Here is a 24025-nt window from a genome sequence, read left to right as displayed (position 1 = left end):
TCTTAAAATGAACTTTCTATTAAATGCTCCTAGACCCACCTTCATGTATACATATCTACTCAGAATCGAAAACTGAACAAATGTCTGTGTGTGTGTATGTGTGTGTATGTGTGTGTGTGTATGTGTGTGTGTATGTGTGTGTGTATGTATGTATGGGACCAAAATTCTCACTGAGTTTTCTCAGCACTGGCTGAACCGATTTTGATCGAACCAGTTGCATTCGACTTGGTTTAGGGTCCCATACATTGCTATTGAATTGTTTGAAGTTTCGATAAGTAGTTCAAAAGTTACGTATAAAAATGTGTTTCACAAATACCCGGATCTCAATTATACGCATGTAAACGATGTCCGGATCCATCATCCGACCCATCGTTGGTTAGTTAATTGAAAGACCTTTCCAATGAGTCCAAAACTTTGATGATCTGGCAACCCTGTCTCGAGTTATGACCACTTAAGTGGTATTCATGTACATTTTTGAAGCCGGATGTCACTTAAATGTATGTAAACTATGACCGGATCCATCATCCGACCCATCGTTGATTAGGTAATTGAAAGGCCTATCCAATGAGTTCAAGACATTGAAGATCTGGCAACCCTGTCTCGAGTTATGACCACTTAAGTGGTATTCATGTACTTTTTTGAAGCCGGATCTCACTTAAATGTATGTAAACTATGTCCGGATCCATCATCTGACCCATCGTTGGTTAGGTAATTGATAGGCCTTTCCAATGAGTCCTAAACATTGAAGATCTGGCAACCCTGTCTTGAGTTATGACCACTTAAGTGGTATTTATGTACTTTTTTGAAGCCGGATCTCACTTAAATGTATTTAAACTATGTCTGGATCCATCATCCGACCCATTGGTGGTTAGGTAATCAAGAGACCTTTCCAATGAGTCCAAAACATTGAAGATCTGGCAACCCTGTCTCGAGTTAGGACCACTTAAGTGGTATTCATGTACATTTTTGAAGCCGGATGTCACTTAAATGTATGTAAACTATGACCGGACCCATCATCCGACCCATCGTTGGTTAGGTAATTGAAAGGCCTATCCAATGAGTCCTAAACATTGAAGATCTGGCAACCCTGTCTCGAGTTATGACCACATAAGTTATACATTATGTTCTTTTTTCTGGATCTAAAAAAATGATGAAACCACTCATATACCCATTTTTGGTAAAAGGTGAGGAAGGCATCAACCACATAGGTGGATTAAGTTAGTTTTTATTATAAAAAAACACATTTTTAGCACAACAATTATCTGAATAAATTAGAATTTTGTTGTTTGAAAAATTGGAACATTTTATTTAACTACATTAAATTTACATTCATTTTTGTAAGTTAATAAGCTAGCAACAATAATTTTCAATTGTTTTTTTTTCAACTAGTTTTCATTTACTGAAAATTTCAGTAGTGCAGATTTCAGTAAATTTAACTGAATTAAGTAAAATTCAGGTCTGGTTTGAAATAAACAATGTTCAAAGTAACTATTTTTTAAAGCTTTTTTGAATTTATTGGAGAAGACGTACATGGGCATTGTGTGATCCAGCCCAGTACACACTTTAAACATACAAATCGTGAGAAAATTCTAACATTTATAAACTAAATTATATCAATTATATCACCCCGATTTAAGGCATTAAAAAAACTTGTTCAACGATATTATCTAAGGATCAACACTTTATGAGTTTTGTCGAGAAATTGTAAACATTGGGGTAATCGATATATCTAATAAATTCAATGACTCGTATATGCAAAGTTGCATATGCGAGGCATAAGAGCGCCGGTTTAACTGTCTTTCAAAATTAGTTGCAACTTATTTTCGATATTTTTGTCAGCTTGAAATGTTTTCAGCACGACACTTTGATTTGTTTTTATTTACATACAAAATGAGCATGTTGCGTTCCAAGTAGAAGATTGATACAATTGTTGATAATTATTTTTGTTAAATACTGATAGTGAGCTTTCCAATCACAATAAAAATGCTTCGTAAACATCTGATCTATTTGATAAATATCTTGAACCAATAATTAAATTAAACAAAAAAAATGCCAACGCAGTGCACGCAATTCAATAAATAAATTTAAAATATAAAAAAATGGGAATTCACTTGATTTATAACAAATAATTTTTTTGCTCCGACTCCGACTCCACAGCCCTGGATATGAAGATCTGATATTTTGAAAAAATGACGATTTCAAGATTTGAATGTGGGTAATTCTCTACCAACTCACGCGAAATCGGGAAAAGTTGCCCCAACCCCTCTTCGATTTGCGTAAAACTTTGTCCTAAGTGGTAACTTTTGTCCCTTATCACGAATCCGTTTTTGGATATCTCGTGACGGAGGGCGGTACGGCCCCTTTTATTTTTGAACATGCGAAAAAAGAGGTGTTTTTCAATAATTTAGACTTAATGGTTTACTCAGAATTCCGAAAAACGTATTTTTCATCGAAAAAAAAACTCTGAAAAAGTTTTGAAAATGCTTCCATTATCCGTTTCTCGACTGTAAAAAAATGGGTTATTTTTTAGAGTGTAATAATGTTCTACAAAGCTGTAGATTAGACAATTACAAAAATGTTGATATGTAATCATAAAGGGTTAGCTTATAAACATCACGAGTTATCGCGGTTTTACGAAAATTATTTACTTTTTATTTACTTATTGCGTTTCTCTTTGTTTCGTCGTCCGTTTTTGTCGCGGGTGACGAATGGCCATGATCGACTACGACCAACTTTTTCAAACATTTTTTTTTTCAAAAAATCGCGTTAAATGATGTTTATAAGCATACTCCTTATGTTTGTATATCAAATTTTTTGTAATTGTGTGGTCTGAATTAATGAATTTTGTTTAAATAACATGTTCCAAAAATTTTTACAGTCGAGTAACGGAATATGAGAAAATTTTCAAAACTTTTTAAGTTTTTTTTTTTTGATGAAAAATACGTTTTTTTCGGAATTCTGTGTACGCCATTAAATTGGGCGTCTAAAAAACATAAAAAGTCTCTTTGACAAAAAAAACTCTATCTCATCACCGTTTCAGGCAGCAAATTATTGAAAAACATCCCTTTTTTCGCATGTTCAAAAATGAAATGGGTCGTACCGCCTCTCCGTCACGAGATATCAAAAAACGCAAATCTTAGAAGGGTCGGGGCAACTGCTGTGTGAGTTAGCGGTTGGTATGCATATTGAATATTTTTTATGATTTATTGATTTTAAGATATAAACTTTTAAAAATTACAATAAGGACAGGCAAACTTTTGGGGAGACTGCTTGTTTCAAGTGACGAACCCAACCAACTGTTCATCCAATGATATCATCCAGACCTCTGCAATCTCTCAACCTTCAACCAGTCGAATTGCTGACATCTCTCACGTATCGTGGAAAATTTATCACTTCAGCGAGCTTAAAGTTAGTGCAAGAATTCAGCTCTTCACGTACCAAACTAATTACTGCTCGATTGCGTACGAATGTGGAGTCCGCCGATGGATGATTCCACGGCAGATTTATGCCATGAAATCGTGACCACTTTCGCGGACGGTCCCTCCCCGTGGACGAACACTTCTAATCGATCGATTACCGCTCGATTTAGACGACGATCACAGCCGCGATCCCCAACACTGCCCGCGCTGTCGGTTTCAAAACGTTGGGCAATTTTCATTTCAAACGTTTTCATAATGACAGCAATCAATCAATCAAACTTATAATGCACATTGTGCGCAAAACGTCGTCGTGGTCGGCAATTCCAGCGCCTTCCCTCAAAGGGAGTCCCTTGGCTGCAGTGGCCAAGAGTTTTTCTTCCTCTCGAGAGCGAGACTGGGGCCAAGATTGGACATTGCAAGAAGTGGGGTGATTTGTTGTTTTGTCCGGGGACAGACGCTGATGACACATTTTATTATTGAACGCGACCGACGACGACGACGACGACGACGGTCACTTTTGACAGGAGAGTGGAGATGAATTTGTCCTCGGCGACGGCGGCACCGGCTCTGGCAGTGACCAGTAGTGGCATGTCCCCGATTTGTTGTTGTTTGAGGCAAGTGGCCCTCGAGTGGCATCGTCAGATAGTGGCAGGAATTCATAATTGCTTCGGTGGCCGGGCCACGTGAGCCACGAGTGATTGTAACTGAGCCGCGTGAGCTTTGTGCTAAGCCTCCTTCACAGACGCTGACGAACTGGTACAATTGCGAAGGGGTTATTTATCGATCTGGTCTAGTTGCAGTTACGTAAGCTTCCCGGTCTAGGCCTAGGTATTCGATGGCTTCATCGCCAATGTCCGAGGGCTTACTTGTTCCATTAATCTTGATAGCCAGATCGTGTTTGTCAAGAAAACACATATGATATCACTTTAAATCAATCAGTATGATACTACAAAAACCTTGTTGAATAAAAAATTACATAACACAAAATATGACAACATCCAAACCGTCTTTAACCTTCACTGATAGCAGTGAAACTTTTCGTTAGTCAACTTCCTCAATGAAAATGCGCACAAACGGAACAAAACTACCCGCTCCCAATCCGTTCCGGACGACATGTGTTTTTCCCTGGTTCCATGAAACGTACAACGCTTAATTTCACGTTGTCGTTTTTTAGTAAAAAGTACCTTATCGTACCGTCATTTTCACCGGTCGCAACGGCAATGTCGTTTCCCTTCTTTTGTTTCTTCAATTAAGAGCAGGTTCTCCGAGGCTTGTTTCACGGACGCGTACATATCCAAGGTGTTGTCACCAAAAACCGAGTGTCTGCACAAGGTGTGCAATGGGGCTGAACGTCATCAGGGTTTCTAGGTTTTCTTTTTTTTTAATTTTACAACTCTCTCATTGAACAACGTCTTCCAAACTTTTCAGGAGCATTTAACACAATTTATTGCTTATAATATTTTATTAGTCAAACGTCTGCTGCACGACAAATGCTGCAGCGGGTTGACAATAATGGTTAGCTCGAGGGAAGGAAAAAAACGTCGTCCCTTAAGGGAAGAGTTAAACTCAAAGGACACACAATTAAAAGGACCAGGAATGGTTTTTTTTCTCCTCTCTTCGGGCTGACCAAATTGAATTGCGTCTAAATGAGGCTCGAACACAGCAGAAAGGATATATACGAAAGGCGACCCCTTCTTCAAGATGTCCTTGCTTTCCTTTCTTTGCGTACAGGGTAAGTCCTGCTGTCGCAGCACCACGTGTCACACGATTAGAAGGGTGGACCTTTTCTGGTTTTCATCTGCGCGCGCTTAATCCACCTTGCGGCAGTGTTTCAAATTTCCTTCTTTTTACGATTTCCTTTAATTTAGTTGGAGATAATCTAACCTGACGGCGCACTGTCGTCTTATCGATTGAAGTCCTCGCTGGAACCAGCTGAACAGCTGATTTTGGATGGCTCGTGCCTCGCGGTCACGCAGTTTAACCCTCTTTTTCTTGAGTTTGCTAACGTGATGACAGGAAAAGGTGTGTGTGTGCTTTTAGTTAAACGAAGCTCGTTAAGGTGCTTCCCGATGCAACGCATTTGCACATGGTTGACTCTTTTTAAGTTGAGTTGGAGGGAATAAAAAAAACTGGTGTATTTTCTTCAAATATCTGTTAAATATTCCAATATATAACAGCAAAACTTAATTGCCTCATTTTTCTGAATTTGAGAAACATTTAGTTCCCAAAAATATGTTAAAACTCCGTTGTGGGCTAACGAAGCTCCCTTCTTTCGTCCAAACTAGTTGTTCGGAAAAACTCAGTGTGTTTTCAATCTTATACCCGCTGGCCGGCAGCGAAATTACGGAAAAGAATAATCTCAATCAAACTACACAGCTGAGCAATTCTCTACCAAAACCGGAAATGCATTATATTTGTATTTTTTGATTTGGCTCAAACTTTGTGGGGGCCTTCCCTATGACCAAATATGCTATTTTGTGTCATTGGTTCACCCATACAAGTCTCCATACAATTTTGGCAGCTGTCCATACAAAAATGGTATGTAAATATTCAAACAGCTGTAACTTTTGAGTGAATTTTCTGTATTTGTAATCTGTAGATTTTTTTATCAACTTTATTTTTACTAAAACTCAATTTCCCAAAATACGTATTTTTTGATTTGGGACCATCCATAAACCACGTGGACACTTTTTTGGGAATCTGTTACCCCCCCCCCCCTTCGTGGACAATTGTCCATACAAAAAAAATCTTATTTGTATGGGTCGTGGACAATCGCCCCTCCCCCCTAAAGTGTCCACGTGGTTTATGGATGGTCCCTTTCGAGATTTTTTGATATGTTTTAGGGGACAAAAATCCGCAACTTTTGAGCCATAGAGAAACATGGTCAAAAATTCTGCCGCCGAGATATGATTTTGTGAAAAAATAGTGATTTTTGGAAAAAATTTAAGTTTCATGCAAAAACAAGTTTGACATTACTTTTTAATGCAAAATTGAATTGGCAATCGAAAAGTACTTTACAGATTTTTTGATAAAGGGCTCCGTTTTCAAGATATAGCCACCGAAAGTTTGATTTTAGCTAAATATGTGCAGTTTTTCGATTTTTAAAAATAGTGACCATGAGCGACCATTTCTAAAAATATTTTTTTTTGAAAAGTTTAGAAAATTTGCTATAAAATTGTCTAAGAGACATTGAAGATTGGACCTCGGGTTGCTGAGATACAGCCGCTTTAAGAAAAAGAAACACGAAAATTGAAGTTTTCTAAGTCTCACCCAAACAGCCCACCATTTTCTAATGACGATATCTCAGCAATTAATGGTCCGATTTTCAATGTTAATACATTAAACATTCGTGAAATTTTCCGATCTTTTCGAAAAAAATATTTAAAAAATTCTTTTTCTTTAAGCCGCTGTATCTCAGCAACCAGAGGTCCAATCTTCAATGTCTCTTAGACAATTTTATAGCAAATTTTCTGAACTTTTCAAAACAAATATTTTTAGAAATGATCACTCATGGTCACTATTTTTAAAAATTGAAAAACTGCAAATATTTCGCTAAAATCAAACTTTCGGTGGCTATATCTTGAAAACGGAGCCCTTTATCAAAAAATCTGTAAAGTACTTTTCGATTGCCAATTCAATTTTGCATTAAAAAGTAATGTCAAACTTGTTTTTGCATGAAACTTCAATTTTTTCCAAAAATCACTATTTTTTCACAAAATCATAACTCGGCGGCAGATTTTTTGACCATGTTTCTCTTTGGCTCAAAAGTTGCGGATTTTTGTCCCCTAAAACATATCAAAAAATCTCGAAAATCAAAAAATACGTATTTTGGGAAATTGAGTTTTAGTGAAAAAAATGTTGATAGAAAAATCTGCAAATTTTTTTTCCGTGTACCTATTTTTTTCTCAAAAGTCCTCAACAATACCTACAACTTTGCCAAAGACACCAAATTGATCAGAAAATTCACTCAAAAGTTACAGCTGTTTGAATATTTACATACCATTTTTGTATGGACAGCAGCCAAAATTGTATGGAGACTTGTATGGGTGAACCAATTACGCAAAATAGCTTATTTGGTCATAGGGAAGGCCCCCACAAAGTTTGAGTCGAATAAAAAAATACAAAAAAATAAAAATGGTCGAAATCGGCCGATTTCGTAGAGAGTTGCTCAACTAAAAAAGTAGGTCTAGTAGTAATCCAGCTGCGTGTTAAAGGCCTGGATGTATAATAAATATTGCATTATTTTATGAAATTTTATGTGATTTTACACTCTGAAATATGTAACCCATCAGTATGGGAAACCTACTTGACCGAAATGTCAAGCTCATATATGCGTTTATCCTTACAGATTTTCATCAGTCTGATGAAAATCTGTAAGGCCGAATGGGCTAAAGCGCCAATTCTTACTGTTGGTGCTGGGTTTGAATCCCGTCGGTTGCAACTTTTTTTTGTGTGTTGCAAAAATTGTACATGCAGTGTGTAATATTAAGTGTTTATTTTGACGAAGGTGATGTGCATGCTTTTACATGCGATTTTACCATCGGATTTTTTGCTGTGTAGCATTATGCTTACTCTACGTTTTCGCAAATCGTCTTCTGTGTATTTTCGATTTAAATGAAACTTTGTCCTTGTGTTCTTTACGTCAAAGGAAGCCATTTTGCAACATTATTTTTTCTGTACAAAGCTCCATATAATCACGTTGTTTTTATTTGACTTTTCATTGCAACATTGCAATTCCCAATAAAAAATTATTTTTCTTGCGATTTTTTTATTCGTCTTCCGAGACTAAAATGTTTTTTTTTTTTGCGCTGGAGTTTTGGGTGGGGCATAGACTAATAATGAAAACACAATTTTTGGAAAAAATAATTAAAAATATTTTCAAACAAAAAAATAAAAAAAAAACAGATTGCATTTTTAAATTTGCAAACGAAATGAATTCATAGTTTAACTCGATATACACTCATCCCTCATATTCGGAACAAATTCGGAACACTTTTTTCTTACGATGTAAACAAACTTTTTTTTCTCTCCAGGTGTACATATTTTTTTGCAAAATAATGACTTTGAACTCTGAAACCAATAGAACTCATGGTTAGTGATGTTTTATGAATGGTCTGATAACTTTTTTGTGAAAATATCAGTTAAATTCAGGTGCTCCACAATTGTGGGAGACACAATAACATCCCACAATCATGGAACGGGCAATTTGGAGGCAGTATTTTGCTGCTCTGGATAAAATAGTCTTGAAATGCAGTTTTTGTTTGAAAAGTATTACTTTTACTGGTGAAATAGCAAGAGAATGTCCAAATAAAGGCCTTAAAAATAGCAGGGTCGGCAGAAAAGTTGCATTTTGCATTCTATTGACAAATTACCACAAAAGTGGTCCGAATTTGTGGGTGTTCCGAATATGTGGGATGACTGTAGTCCATCGTTTACAAGTTGTACGCATTTTCAATGTATTTTTATTCCAAAAACTAACTTAATCCACCTATGTGGTTTATGCCCCTTATGCCCTTTTTCCTAAAAATTGATCCGGAAATATGTTTAATCTGAATTATTAATTCTTTGGAATAATCATAACAATCATAACTTAAACTGGATTGCCACACTCAGACTCGTTTGGAAGTTCTCTTGATTAGATTTTCAAAAACAGGTACCTTGATTGATCCGGAATTTGTTTACAAACAATTAAGTGAGATCCGGCGTCAAAAAAGTACACAAATATCACTTAAGTGGTCATAACTAGCGACAGGGTTGCCAGATCTTCAATGTTTTGGACTCGTTAGAAAGGTCTTTCGATTACCTAACCAACAATGGGTCGGATGATAGATCCGGACATAGCTTACATACATTTAAGTGACATGACATGAGAAAATATTCCGATGAAACATTTAGCAAAAAATCAAAAATCAACATTGTTTTTGATTTGATTTTTGAAACTGAGGCAGATTTTCTGTATCCTTTCCTTTTCTTATCGAAGAATCGAAAGAGCCCATTTGTTCAAATTGATCAACAAGGAACATATTCAACGCAAATATACCCTGTTGCTTGATAACCCAAAACCCTTCCGATTAAAACTGAAATATAAATTTCGTTTCATTAACTTACAAATTGTCTGTGAACACCAACACAAAATGTAAAAAGTCAGTTTAAATTCTGTGCATTAGATGAGTTGTTTAATAAATTATAATTATTGCATTTTTTTGCCCAAGATCACCTTGAATGAGGTGAGATTTTGTTTTGTTATAATTTTGAAGAAACTTTTGCGTGTTAAGTTATGAAATATCATAATCGTCAACCACCTCGTCAACTTCTTCGAAATTCTCTCTTCAACACACATTTACTCAAAAACCCCGTGGTAATACCAAAACTGCTCGAAACCCGCTCAGCACAGCCAGTCCAGAAGCACCTGTCGCTCGATGGTTCACCGGCGTAACGAGATTATTTATTGTGACAGGACACAGCCTAACGTGTTATTGCCGTTGCCGTTGGTTGGCTGGGTTGCATGTGGCCTCGTTACGGTCCACCGTTGTTCATGGTTCCGCTGGCGGTCATATCGATTTCATCGCCCCGGTTCAACCTACCCCCGGCCGTGAAAGCGGCTCACACGAACCTCCACCTGAACTCTTCACCACAGCCCTTTTTATTTGGCAAGAGCTTAAACAACTCCCCACAGAACTTTAACGAGTTTGTTTTATTTTATTCACATCTCTCTAGGAATTTTACGAGCGCCCGAAAATTCTTTCTTCGGCTTTTGGGGGTAACCCCTGCCGGTGACCGCTTACCTTAATGCGGCAGGTCGATCGCGGTGAAAAGCCGCGGGAAATGCAATAAATTAGGCCATTTTATTGAAAGTGCATGATTGAAGCCGCAAAGGCGCGAGAATCTCCTGCGGCGGGAAGGCGAAAAATTCTCTTTCGGCGATAATTTATGGCCACTTGCCCACTAGCTGGGTCAGTTCCACCAGTTCTTCGGTGACCCGGTACTGTCAATGACGGATCTGTGCCCGCACCACAAGAGCGACCTGCATCGAAGTTTTATTTTTAATTTACATATTCGTGTTTTATTGCGATGACAAAAGAGCGCGCTTTATTTAAGTGTGATTTTGGCCGGGAGGAGAGTTTACTTTGTTGTTGGATGATGACACTTGACAAAATGTGTGATTAACGCCTTTGGCCATGTATTTGTGACCTTGACTTTGGGGAGGAGATGATCTCGTAAAAAATATCAAACAAGATAAAAAGAAATAACAAAATTCTCTAAATGAAATCTAAGCAACGAAAATAGACAAATGTTTCAATATTTACCGATAAAAGCTCCAATTAAAAAAATCAATCCAAAAGAATAAAAATTGTAAATACAAGTAAGCTTTCGTTGTCGTGCTATCTTGTCGCACGTGCATTTTGGGCCAAATTGAGTTAAAAACGCCATTTTATGCAGCTCACAATGCCTCACCTTTTGACCTTCACAGATCCCAAAAATTCAATTTCAGTCCTGAGATATTCCATAAAAACCCAAAAAAACTCCATGCATTGTTGTCACTTTACATATGAAAGTAGTTTAAATCTTGTCGTGCTATCTTGACACACCCTGAAAATTAATGTAGGAAGTGCGACAATTGGCCAAAGCGATTTAAGGTAAGAACGCATTTGACACACGTACAAGTGCAACATATAACTTGGGACTTCGGCAACCGAAAACATTTGCTTATACATAATTTGATTCTGAGTCGATATACATATTAGGGTGGGTACGGATTTTGAAAAGTTCTCAGATCAAGTTCTGGTGTGGTTCCCCTTATAGGGCATACACAAAGGGACTCTCACGCCAAATTTCAGCTCATTTGGTTGAAAACTGGCTTGTCTCAAGCGGGTTCAAGTTTACATGGAAATTACTATGGGACATTTTGAATTATCTTTCATTCGCTCCTACAGGCCTGGGGAAAACATGTAGAAACTTCTAGGATGGCCAGAAATGAGTGGAATCGTCTGGAGAACAACTTTCCCTAAGAGACCAGGTCGATTCGTTCAACCCCAAAAAGAGCTCAACGGGAATACATCCGGGGTTTTCGGAATCAACGGTTTTCCCCAGAAAAGCATCAAATTTTCCTTGGCATGCTATGAATGCTTGATGAAAACCGCGACGCCACATGTCAAACAGCTACCACGTGATTGTAAAATTTGCACCATAACATTTTTTTTTCTTATTTGGAGGTTTAGAATACAGCTAAATAGTTTCAGGATCAACATAAATGATAATTCTATAGTTCAAAAAGTAATAAAATGTATTTTTTTATTGGCGATGCTAGTCCACGTGTGGCTGTTTGACATGTGGCGTCGCGGTGTTCATCAAGCATTCTTAGCATGCTAAGGAAAATTTGATGCTTTTCTGGGGAAAACCGTTGGTTCCGCAAACTCCGGATGTATTGCCGTTGAGTTCGATGGGGGTTGAACGAATCGACCTGGTATCTTAGGGAAAGTTGTTCTCCAGACGATTCCACTCATTTCTGGCCATCCTAGAAGTTTCTACATGTTTTCCCCAGGCATGTAGGAGCGAATCAATGAAAATTTAAAATTTCCCATAGTAATTTCCATGTAAACTTGAACCCGCTTGAGACAAGCCAGTTTTCAACCAAATGAGCTGAAATTTGGCGTGAGAGTCCCTTTGTGTATGCCTTATAAGGGGAACCACACCAGAACTTGATCTGAGAACTTTTCAAAATCCGTACCCACCCTAATACATATATACGTGAAGGTTGGTCTAGGAGGTTTATTTTTCAAGTGATTTTGAGGAAGAAAAACTTAATGTCATAATTTTCATTATCTTACGTGAAATTTAGGGCGTCCAATTTTCCCGGATTCTGATTTTCACGGGAAACGGGAAAAATATTTTTTGAAATTTTTGAAGCAGTTATAAAATCTATATTTTCATTATATTTTGTATGTTTTTCTAGCATTAATCATAGAATTAGCTCAAAAATGTTAATTGGTAATTAGCTACACTTCAATCTGAACAATGATAGCAGTATTTAGATAGTTTAAAACAGTTTAAAAATGTGTTCTTTGAATTTTAATATATTTCTTTTATTTATTTATTTAGTCTAAAGGAATTTCAATTAAAGATTTTGTCTCCCCCCCCTTTCATAGTTGGCCTGAAAAATCGGGGGGCAAAAACATTTTTTTCAAAAAAAACTTCAAAATTTCAATGGAAATTTGAGTACAATCAACTGAAATCAATTTAATTTTCAATTTCCCTGCGTTAAGAATTATTTTTAGCTCGTTTGAGTCGATTTGAAAATAATTAGAAATTTTGAAAATTTTCGATATTCAAGTTTATTTCAAATCTTTAATTTTTTGAAAATTATGATTGCATAACAACTGAACTAGTGTTAAATGCATTTTAAAACACTTTTCCATGCAAATGCTGAAACTGAAACTATGGCTTGTTATTTCAATATTTATAGTTTTTTTTTATTTTTTTTAAATTAAAATGCTTTATTTGAGATGAGAAAATAACATTTAACATTTCAATCTATAAAATACAAACGTTTGAATTGACAAATTTGAAGTAAGATTTGAGATAATGATTTGTCAAACAATTGTTGAAACACCCATCTGGTATTTCAAACTTTGATGCAGGTATCCTCACGTCAAACGCCATTAACATATTTAATTGTCAGTCCAAAAAAACCACCTTGCCACCCATTGAACTGTTACCGCACATTGTGCTACTGACTGCCACCAACCAACCAACCAAAAAGCAAACAAAAACCTGCAGCAAAAAATACCCGAAAAGCCTGACAATCAGCTTGCATTAGTGAATAAGTTCGGCAGCAAGCCACCTCGTGTTGTTACTTCAGAATTCCCTTCCTCCTCTTTTTTTTAAGGCGCTGACGCATAAAAAAAGAAGCATATCTCACCATCATCGCCAGCCCAACACAACTCTCAGCTGCTGCAGCTCGAGCCTCACACTCCTCACCATTTGCATTTGAAATCGACAAATTTATTCAAATCTCCAGGTTCCTTCCCTCCAACCCTCCAGGGGTATTGGCTTCCGAAATGTCTACAGGTGCGCCACCAGGCCTCTTATCTCGGCTCGAGTATCTTCCCAGCCTCCTGAAAAGAACCTCATCCCAGTCTCATTGAGGAGAGGGTGTAAGGTAATGGGCTTCTGCTTCTTCTTTGATTTTTTTCCCTTTTGTTAATTTCAGGCAACATGTGTAGCAATTTACATTTTTCTCAATGAGCTGAGAAAGGTGCAGCGCTTCGCACACACGTGGAAGAGAGGGACAACAACGGCCGAACGGACAGGTAAGGTTCTGCGGTCAGAATTTTGTCGAGTTGTGCCACTCTTCAATTTCGATGTTTGCGTAAGTTTTTTCTTCCTCAGCTTCTTCTCCTCAAAAAAATGAAAAAAAAAACTTAAGTTTGCTCTTACTCATCTTATTTTCGTTTTGTTTGAAATGGATGACGCAGGTAATGCCTTTCAAAAGAATGAGGTATAAGAGAGAAAGAGGAAAAACAATCTTTTTAAATTATAGAAACAAACATCTTTTGGCTGTTATTTGTTGAAGTTTACGTGCATGAGATCGCCGAAGATGTTAAAAAACTAAAACTTACAGAAACAAGAAAAATACCTTTGGTTGGGACTACAATTCACATTGAGACATCAACTTATTTGTCGCTTTTGAATAGGATTAGTAGTTTATGTAAGTTTTAGTAATAGTAGTTTATGCAACAAGTTGCAAAAAGAGGATTTTTTCAGCACGAGTCGTACATTCATCCAACGAGGTTCACCGAGTTGGATAAATACGAAGAGTGCTGAAAAAATCAAGTTTTGCAACGAGTTCCATACAACATTTTTTGCAATGCCAAAAAGCACACACTAAGTGAAATTTTATGTCAAATTTTCATGTATTTTGTCAATAAATCGTTTCAATAAAAAAATGTTGAAAAGTGTTACTTTTCGAAACAAGTGCTAAAAAGTTCAACTTTTCAGCACCCATTTGAGTGCTGAAAAGTAGTACTTTTCAGCATTTATTTTGAAAAGTGTTGCTATTCGATTCTGTTATTTTTGGTACAGAAAAGTAGGCTATTTCGTCGTTCAAGAATGACAGGAAAAGTAAGAAGTTTCACGAAGGAATTGCAAAAACGACTATTTCGATACTAATGCTGAAAAGTTCAACATTTCGTCATTGATCATGGCCGTTCAAGGTTAATTGTGACAGACACGAACGACGAAACAAAGAGAAACAAAAAAGTAACTTCAAACCAATTTTTCGAAAATTCTAGATGGCTACACAGAAAAAAAATATGATAATATTAATCGGGGAATGGTGACAGATTTGTGTAAAAAAAGGTGTAATATTACATCAGAAACTGGTGAATTTTTTATCAGTTTTTGGTGAATTTTCATCAGGATCACATTTTTAAACATTTTTTAGGTTAAAAAAAGTAATATTAAATCAACCAAGTTTTTGACCTTCTAAAATTCATTTTTTACGGTGTACAAGCAAACCCCTTATATTTATTCATCAATTTTATTGTAATTGTTTGCTCTTCAACTTTAAAGAATATTGTTACACTCTAAAAAAATCACTGCAAAGTAAGGAAAAACACGAAATTATACTGGAAAAATATTGTTCTAAATGAAAAATTGGTTTACTGGGTTATGGCAGATTCGAAATGAACTTTAAATTTCTTAATTAAAATTACATGCCTCAAAATTGTTTACATAGAGCAACAAAAAATAGCAGATTTTTTTAATAAATACTTTTTTTTTATTTCTGGGTACGTCCTCAATTTTACATCAAATTTTGACACCAAATTTCCATATAATCACCATTTAAGGCTGCAAATTATTTAAAAACTAACTTAATCCACCTATGTGGAAACATGTTTCAAAAATTTTAAATCAAGACTAACATTTCAAAAGGGCCAAATATTCAATATTACGCCCTTTTAAAATGTCAGAAATGGTTTAAAAATTTTAAAGATATTTTTTCGAAAAGACCGGAAAATTTCACGAATTTTTCATATTTCAACATTGTAAATCGGACCATTAGTTGCTGAGATATCGACATTAGAAAACGGTGGGTTGTTTGGGCGAGACTTAGAAAACATCAGTTTTCATGTTTTTAAACCTTTGCATGGCAATATCTCAGCAACTGAGGGTCGTATCGATAAAGTTCAAAAAAGCAAAATATAGAGAATTTTCTCAGCTTTTCAAAAATATTTTTTTCAAAAGTGGGCAAACATGTGCACTATTTTTAAAAAATGAAAAACTGCGACTATTTTCAAAAAAGTTACCTACATATGGCCTTAACTTGAAACCGGTGCACTTTATCAAAATTTCACTAAAGTGCTTTTTGATTGCAAATTTGATTTTACATCGAAAAATGCAGTAGAGAAATTTTTGCGACCAATATTTCGATTTTTTGAAAAAATCAGTATTGAATTCATAACTGAGGAGCGGCCGTGGCTGACTGGTTACGGTGTTTGCTTTGTAAGCGAATGGTTCTGAGTTCGATTCCCATCTGCTCCCAACGAGAAAAGATAAGAACACAGAAATTTAAAATGATGAATATGAACGAAAAACCAAAGTCACCCGAGGCGGGGTTCGATCCCCCGTCCTTTGGATTGGTAAGCAAAAATGCTAACCATTAGGCCATGACGACTTGGTGAGCAAAGATTGGAATTTGGAATACTGTTACAACCAACCCGCAATGCCTTTCGAGGTGTATCCTAGGGTTCTACCTCTCCTACTAACATTGAGTCCAAAACCTCCCTACAAACATCTATACCACTAAGGTGACGTAGGGGTCCTTGCGCACTTTAGATAGGTGTTTACTAACGATCCTCCCCATTCCTGAGGATAGTTTGGACCCGGCCAGGACCCCCTTATGCCCTGGGTTGTATTACACACTCATCAAAAGATGAGGACATGGTATCTCCCGTGTTGGATTATTGTTCCGGATGAGGGTCTAACACAACCACACCAAACAGTGGGATAAGCGTTGTGGAGCCTTCCGGTGGTGGGGCGTCCTCCAAAATGCTAATGCTAATGCTAATGCTAAATCAGTATTGAATTCATAACTCGGTCAAACATTTTTTGCACAACCTGGAAATTTCTGAAAAGTTGGCATTTGATGTCCTCTAAAACATTTCAAAAAAATAAAAAAAATTAAAAATTGTGTTTTTTGCAAATCAAGTTTAGTGACAAAAAGTCAAATAAAAATCATAAAAAAAATTTTACCGTGTATAATTTTTTTCAGTGTAGTCCTTATCCATACCTACAACTTTGCCGAAGACACTAAATCGATCAAAAAATTCCTTCAAAGATACAGATTTTGGAATTTTCATACATCATTTTTGTATGAGCAGCTGCCAAATTTGTATGGAAAATTATATAGACAAACTAATGATGTTTGTTATTGAAATATTATTTTGTTATTACCATCTGCCCGGGATAACTCGATCTATGGGAGACGAAACCGAGTCAAATACGACCGTTTTGGCCTAAATCGGTTCAGCCAGTGCTGAGAAAACTGAGTGGCAATTTTGGTAACTCACCGACAAACAGATATTTTTTAGTCTGAGTCGAAAGGTATACGTGAAGGTGGGTCTATGAGCTATTATAGCTTTACCTCAGTGAGGAAGGCAAACACGTCTATTTCCAATGTTTAATAATGGATGGGGTTGTACCTGCCCTCAGTCACGACATATCGAAAATGGATCTCGGAACGGAAATTTACCCTTAAGGACAAAGATTTACGCAAATCGAAGAAGAGTCTAGGCAACTTTTTCCGATTTTGTGTGAGTTGGCGGAGAATTACCCAAATGCAAATGTAATAAATTCATGAAACGAAGGAAATCCAAAGTTTGAATCTTTACGGTACCCGGGCAGACGGTAATAACAAAATTCTATTAAAATAACAGAAAGTGTTATGGAATCTTCTTGAAAAATCCATATTTGCATAAGAGTTTAATAACAGTTTATGTTATCATAACAAAATTTGTTATTGGTCTGATATTGGTTGAAAGCCAAATCAACTTTGGAATAACATCCAACTGTTATTGGGATAATCGGATTTGTTGCTATAATAACAAAAATAATAACAAAGATTTGTTTGAAGAATAACTTAAAATGTTATTAGTCTGTTATAACAATAACAATCCAATAACAAAAAAAATCATAACGACGAATAACAAATCTTGTTATAAATAACATAAAATGTTATTAGCCTAGTATTTTCAAATATCAAACAATTTTATTCCCAAGTTATTTCCGTCTGCTCGGGCAGACTCACCTTCGCCTACCGATCCCTTGCCTCGATGGGACTTCCGATAGCAATGATAATGGCATCCCACGATGACAATCTTCAAAATTTACTGCTTGCTTTTGACACATAGCTGACACTTTGTTACAGGTCGAAGAGCGCAGAATAGACACGGACAACCCCAGCCAGCCAACCAACCGTATGTTAATGGATTCTCTTGTCAGATTTCATCTTCCCAGAACTAAGTATCGACCGTCCGTTGTTGATTCCAACCCTCAACAATTTCGGTTTTGGTGGATGATAATTGACTGAAGATATTAACACCTTCCGGAGCAGCGTGCTTGACATTAACAGAAAGACACACACACACACAAAAATCTCAAACCCAGACCCAACCAACTGCAACCGAATCTAACAAAGTGGAACAAATCCAACTTGTGGTCGAACAAAAGAAGGTAGTACAAAGGTATCTTCTGCAACATTGTGATCAGCTGTGGTGTGCATGAGCCTCGTTCCCCGTGTTGTTGCTCCGACTTTTCGCCTGTTTGGTTGGTTTAATTTGAAACAAACACCACCGTCACGAAATCAATTTCATTCTTGACTGATTGGCTCGTTCCCACCTTCTTGGAGCAGCGGCAGTTTATTATCAAAAGCAAACTCACAAATTTAAACATTTACTCGAGAAATTATACCATTCAGTGATGCATTCCAACTCGTCCAGCGATGAGGCCGCTCAATTCTGGTAGCACGCGTACCTTCTCAATGAACTCAATTATCCCTTTCGAAAGGTTCGCGTTCTGGCCCGGTTTGGTTGGTTGGTTGGATCGCTCAGCTCAGCGAGTTATGATTTGAGGTGGAGGGTCTCTCGTACCGACGACACGGCCAGCGCCAGTTCAAAGAGCTTCAAGTCAAGTCATCCTCTAATTATATGGTTTGATAGACCACTTAGCGCGCTTATTTTGGGCGATTATAACTGAGGTGGGTAATTTGAAATCGATGCTCTATCATTTGGGAAGAGTTCTGAGATTCTTGGAGATTTGATTCATTCGTTGCTTCAAAGAAAGTAAAATTATAGATTTTAACTAATAGTTCATCATACTAAACCAATACTATAATACAACAAATCAACTAAATGAAAGTTGACTCTAAGTTAGCCAACCGTAAATGATAATTTAGCGAACGAGAAAGAGTTCAAAATAGAGTTGCATTCAGCGTACGAAAGAAACAGTTATACTTGAAACTTGTACCTCCCAGACAGCCGTGATCGTCTAGTGGTTAGGACCCTACGTTGTGGCCGTAGTAACCCAGGTTCGAATCCTGGTCACGGCAGTATTTCCACTGAAAAAATTGGGACTATTGGAACTTTTTTGTGCGAGACTGTTTGACTTTTGAGAACTGGATTAAAGAAGTTAATAATTTGTATTTTATGACAAATAATTTTTGCTTTCTATGTCAAATTGCAAAGTTCATCTTATAACCTTTCCAAAACTCTAAAAATATTTAAAATTCATGAAAAAATCAATCAATTATGACCATTTGAACATTTCAGAATTTCTCTAGAAAAATGAACCTTTTCACACTCATTTTTGACTTTGATATCGTATGTATCCGAAACTATAGCACCTACAGCATTGAAATTTGAAATTTTGCTTTGTTAAAATGTTTACTATCAGCTAACACCTACGAAAAAAAAAATTAAAAATGTAACATTTTCTATTTTGGCCACCTGCTAGCCCATAATGCGCATGTTAGGCGGATTTGATAACCAATACATCACGGATACAGTTATTGGTAAAAATGGAAAATATAATACCTAAAATAAACATCAATCTTAGATTTCAACATTTCTGTTGATTACTTGACTGTCTTTAGCAGGTTTGTCTTAACTCCCTGCAATCTTTAAAGCAATCTCCCAACCTGGAATCGCCATCATCGGAAGCCGTCATCTCTCCCCTCGTTTCGTGACAATCCTCTTTCAGGCTAGCATGGATCCTTACGTAATCTTCGCGCAAAGTTCTGCGGCCCTTAACAGCTTTGCCCCCGCGACGCGAAGGTGGGTATACTTTTCAGCTGTTAACTACCTTACCGAGCAGCACTTAATCGGCTCACGGCTTAGCTCAACCTGGCTTAGCCTAGCCCCTCTGGCCGTGGATGATTGCGTCCGAACAAATTCCCTTCTAATGCGCAGTAAAATTACCCGTTTGGAAGTTACTGCTGTGTTGTGACAGGAGAGGGAGCGCGCGCGAAGCAATTTATGGAACGCGTGATGCAAGTGACACTCACGCGGCCACTTGACTTGACTGCTGCGGGAACCCGGTTCGATTAGGGATAGAATGCTGTTCCCGGCTACTGGCTGCTGCTGGTTGACGTCAGTAGGCCGTGCTGGGTTTGCACACTGTGGTCGATTATGAGTTGTTGGTGGTCAACAATGATTTGCGAAAGCGAAATTAAAAACATTCAAAAAATACATCAAATTTAAGTTTTTGAAAATCTGCAGAAAGAAACATCTATTCTGGACACTTACTAGACCCACGATGAACGTCCCATGGAGCAGTAGGCCGGGTAGTTGGCGCAGGTTACTTGAGTGATTAGCACCGTCGTCGTCATCGTCGTCCAGCAGCGGAACTGGCCTACTGAGCTCTCGTAGCTAGGCCGACGGAATTTTGTGCCCGGAGGCGGTTTCGCAATTAATCATCGCATTAAAATGTGTTCTTGCTCTTATTTTACTTCGTGTGCGCTTGATCTTGAAAAAAAAATCGCTATCAGAAACTGGAACCTGTAATGGAGAACCGGTAGTGAGACATGAGACACATTACATCGGGACCATTAAAATTACATCTATTCTTAATAAATGTATGGGCTTTTCGCGCGAGGAACGTGTTTGGGTTTCCAACCGCGCAACTCTTTACCCATTCACGTCAGCAACTGAGCGTTGGTTCGGTTCATTCATAAAATTCAAAAGTCATTAAACTCATTGGATGGCACGTTGCTCACTTTTTTGTTTTGTTTCAAGAAGTGCTCACTTCATCAGTGCGTTCCGGAGCTTCGGAGATGGTTCTGGGTAAGATTCGATATCTCGAATCCGCTACTCGACTCCACGTGTTCTGTTACAATGGTCACCACTTGAACAAATTGTAGTTTTATCTCGTATTTTTGCCCGGAGCCCCGGATCTGGATCTCTTTGCGGGTTTTGGTTGCCCTGCTGGAAGCTTCGAGTGCATGAGTCGAGTAATTTTGAGGCTATTTTCGGCTTGCATCAAGCTTGATGTTTGAGCTTACGAGTCCCGAGAGTGAAGTTGTAGTAAATACTTGTTTATTATATTAAAAAAAATTAAACTGCCAGAGTATTTTTCAAATTTTCTAAATTAAAAAAAAATACTTCAAAAATAAAAAATAAAATTTTGCAAGTAAAAAGAACTAAAACTTAACATTAGCCTGTTCGGGTTCCGAAATCTTGCAAAAACGTACCGTTCAAGAAGTAGCTCCAAAAATCCAAACAAAAAAAGATGAACATTTCAATAGAGAAAGAGTTCCTGTTGGTTGCGCACTCCGCGGCAGGTCAGGAAGTCAGAACTTCTATGTCCCACTCAAGCCCCGAGCCTTTGCCGAGACTCTCGTATCTCTCATAACCGGACTCGATCTCTGCCCGGGCTACTATACTTCTGGGCCAAGTATCCCGGTCCCGGTTCCAGGGGGTCTCCCCTCAATGACCATCCTACCCTCCCCCCCCCCCATCCCTTTTGTGGTGCCATTTGTGAATGGAAGCGTCGAGTCTCACCGCTGGAGATTAAAATCTTGGAGTGAGACACACTCACAAAAGACTATACGCGCTCACTTTCAACAAATTTTATGTTCTTTTCAGTCCCCCCCCCTTGTCCCGCTTTCTTGGACGACCTGGACTGTGTGGCTTAAGTCGCGCGCGCTTTTCCGTTGAATGTTGGCTCTCGACTCTCGAGAATAAAAATTATTGCTCATTGTGTTTATGTGATATTTTGTCAATGCTGTCGCTTCTTGGGTCACTCTCCTTAACTTTTTGCTTTTTTTACTCCTCAGGAAAGAAGATGCGATGACAAAGTGCGCTTTCAAGAGAACATGAATTAAATTTATTGCAGCTCAATTGTTGTTGGTTGTTGTTGTCGAAAGTCGGCATTTTTGGAGGCTGAATGCGCTTTTCCTCCAAGCGGTAGTGCGTGGTGTTAGATCTTGATCTGGGTAGGACTTCTGCGTGGAGGAGTTCTATGGAAACCTGCAAAAATAAATGTTATAATTCAGACAATTACTTTTACAAATACTTACAAGCAAGAAATAGCTTCAGGAATTCTGCCATTTTTCGTTACTCAACTTTAAAAAATGTTGGAACATGTCATTTTATGGGACATTCAATGTTCTTTTTAAATCTGCAATAACCCAGTAGGGTAAATTTTTCATTTATCAAGAACGAAAACATGTTTCGAAAAAGTTACTATTTTTGTTCATCTTTGTTTCGTCGTTCGTGTCTTTCGCGGGAGTCCTTGAACGGCCATTAAAAACGATGAAAATACGTTTTTTTTTTGTTTATTCTGAGTACGCGGCGTCCAATTTTACATCAAAGTCTCTTTGACACCAAATTTCTAGAAATTCTTGAAAAACACGTATTTTTTGCATGTTCAAAAATAGAAGGGGTCGTACCACCCCTCCGTCTCAATTTATCGAAAAATGGAACCTGGATTTGTGATCAGGTACAAGAGTTACTCCTTAGGGCAAAATTACACGCAAATCGAAGAGAGGTCGGGGCAACTGCTGCGTGAGTTGGCCCATATATTTTGACAGATTTATTTCGTCATTTCATAGGGATGAGTTGGACTGCAATGTCTTTCATTGGATTTGACCAAATTTAAAGGTTTGTCCTTAGTCCCAAGCTGTCTCATTGTTCCCCTTTTTTTAGTCCATAGTTAAAAATGAGACACTTTGATTTTTGTTTATAAAACATTTCCAAAATTAAAGTAAGTAAGTATTCTTAAAAAGGAATCGAACGTAATTTTTGACCAATTAATGAAGTTTTTACTGAAATTTAACAATTATTTATAGTGATTGAATTCAACACCATTTTTTTGATTATTGTACGTATTTTTTAGCATAACTGTTGTTAATTAATGTTTAAAGTTGGTAACTTTGCTCAAAAATTGAAATTGAATATCACTAACAATGAAATAGGGACCATCCATGAACCACGTGGACAAATTAATTGCAAAATCATAATGATTTTCATGAAATGTATTGATCTTCATAGTGTGTCTCATTGGAAAACGCCCTTTGAATGATTTTTTTTAAAGGTTGAAGATTGATTTTTCAAATGATCATTTTTGGCCAAAAACTTACCAAATTTTAAAAAGCTTCCCCAATGACAGGATTTGTTCTTAGGAACGTGGTTTTTCAGCAATGTTTCCTTGAGATGTACAGAACACAACCCTTCAAACATAATTAAATTTCTTTGCAAAAACCATAAAAAACACTCTGAACCACTCTCACCCTCAGACCAATGCCTGAAATAAAAATTATAATGGTAAAAAAAAACTTTTAAAACGATTGTCAAATAACTATTTGATATGCATTGTTAAGACAATTTTTTGTTGTATTTTAAACCAAATAATAAGTCACTTTTAACATTTTTATAAAGTTTTAGCTTTGAGACCGAAGATCCAAACTCCTCGACCACTTGAGGAAACAAAAAAATAGTAAAATAATTGGAAAATTTGTGATAGTATCATACCTGTAATAATTTAGAATTTTTCATACTTTTGTTAAAATTTTAAGAGCGAGTCCACGAACAGGGCATACCCCTTTGTATGGGACGTCGTTTGGACCTCACCAATCTGCCTGAAATTTTCAGGGGTTGTTTGTACATATAAAACTAGCATCTGGCCAAAATATGAGCACTATAGGTCAACGGGAAGTGGGGCAAATCGGGACACAAAGTTTGAAGGTTCAAAAACGTAAAAAATCTTAAAAAGGCTATAACTTAGGCAAAACTCAATTTAATTTCAAAATTCAAAATGCATCAAAATATCATCCATTTTAACCCTTTAAAAAATGAAAGATAAAAAAATTAAGAAGCTGCTTTTTTCTGGTGTCATCTAGTATCCTTGGAAACGAACATGATTTTCAATAAATGTGAATCAAAGTTTTTTTTAACTTTCATTTTTTAAAGGGATAAAATAGATGAAAACAAACATTTTTATGCATGTTTCTAATGTGAAATTGTCTCAGGAACACGATTATGATCAAATTATCACCAGAAATGGGATCTAAGGGGTCCTCCGAGCAAAAATGTACTATCAAAAAATTCATT

General features: G+C 37.0%; 1 long non-coding RNA gene and 1 other non-coding gene across 2 annotated transcripts; one reads left to right on the top strand and one right to left on the bottom strand.

Annotated features, from left to right (window-relative positions):
- The first annotated feature begins 18954 nt into the window (after window positions 1-18954).
- Trnah-gug (transfer RNA histidin (anticodon GUG)) lies at window positions 18955-19026 on the top strand. The gene has a single exon. It is a non-coding gene; the product is annotated as a tRNA-His (tRNA).
- A 405-nt stretch (window positions 19027-19431) lies between these two features.
- Window positions 19432-23213, bottom strand: LOC120424331 (uncharacterized). Its single transcript, XR_005606365.2, has 3 exons — window positions 23056-23213; window positions 20222-20473; window positions 19432-20092 (listed from the first exon to the last, which is right to left on the bottom strand). It is a non-coding gene; the product is annotated as an uncharacterized LOC120424331 (long non-coding RNA).
- Window positions 23214-24025: the final 812 nt, after the last annotated feature.

This window comes from Culex pipiens, chromosome 3, assembly GCF_016801865.2.
Source record: "Culex pipiens pallens isolate TS chromosome 3, TS_CPP_V2, whole genome shotgun sequence".
NCBI classification, from domain to species: domain Eukaryota; kingdom Metazoa; phylum Arthropoda; class Insecta; order Diptera; family Culicidae; genus Culex; species Culex pipiens.
This window is presented reverse-complemented; position numbering and strand designations above follow the sequence as displayed.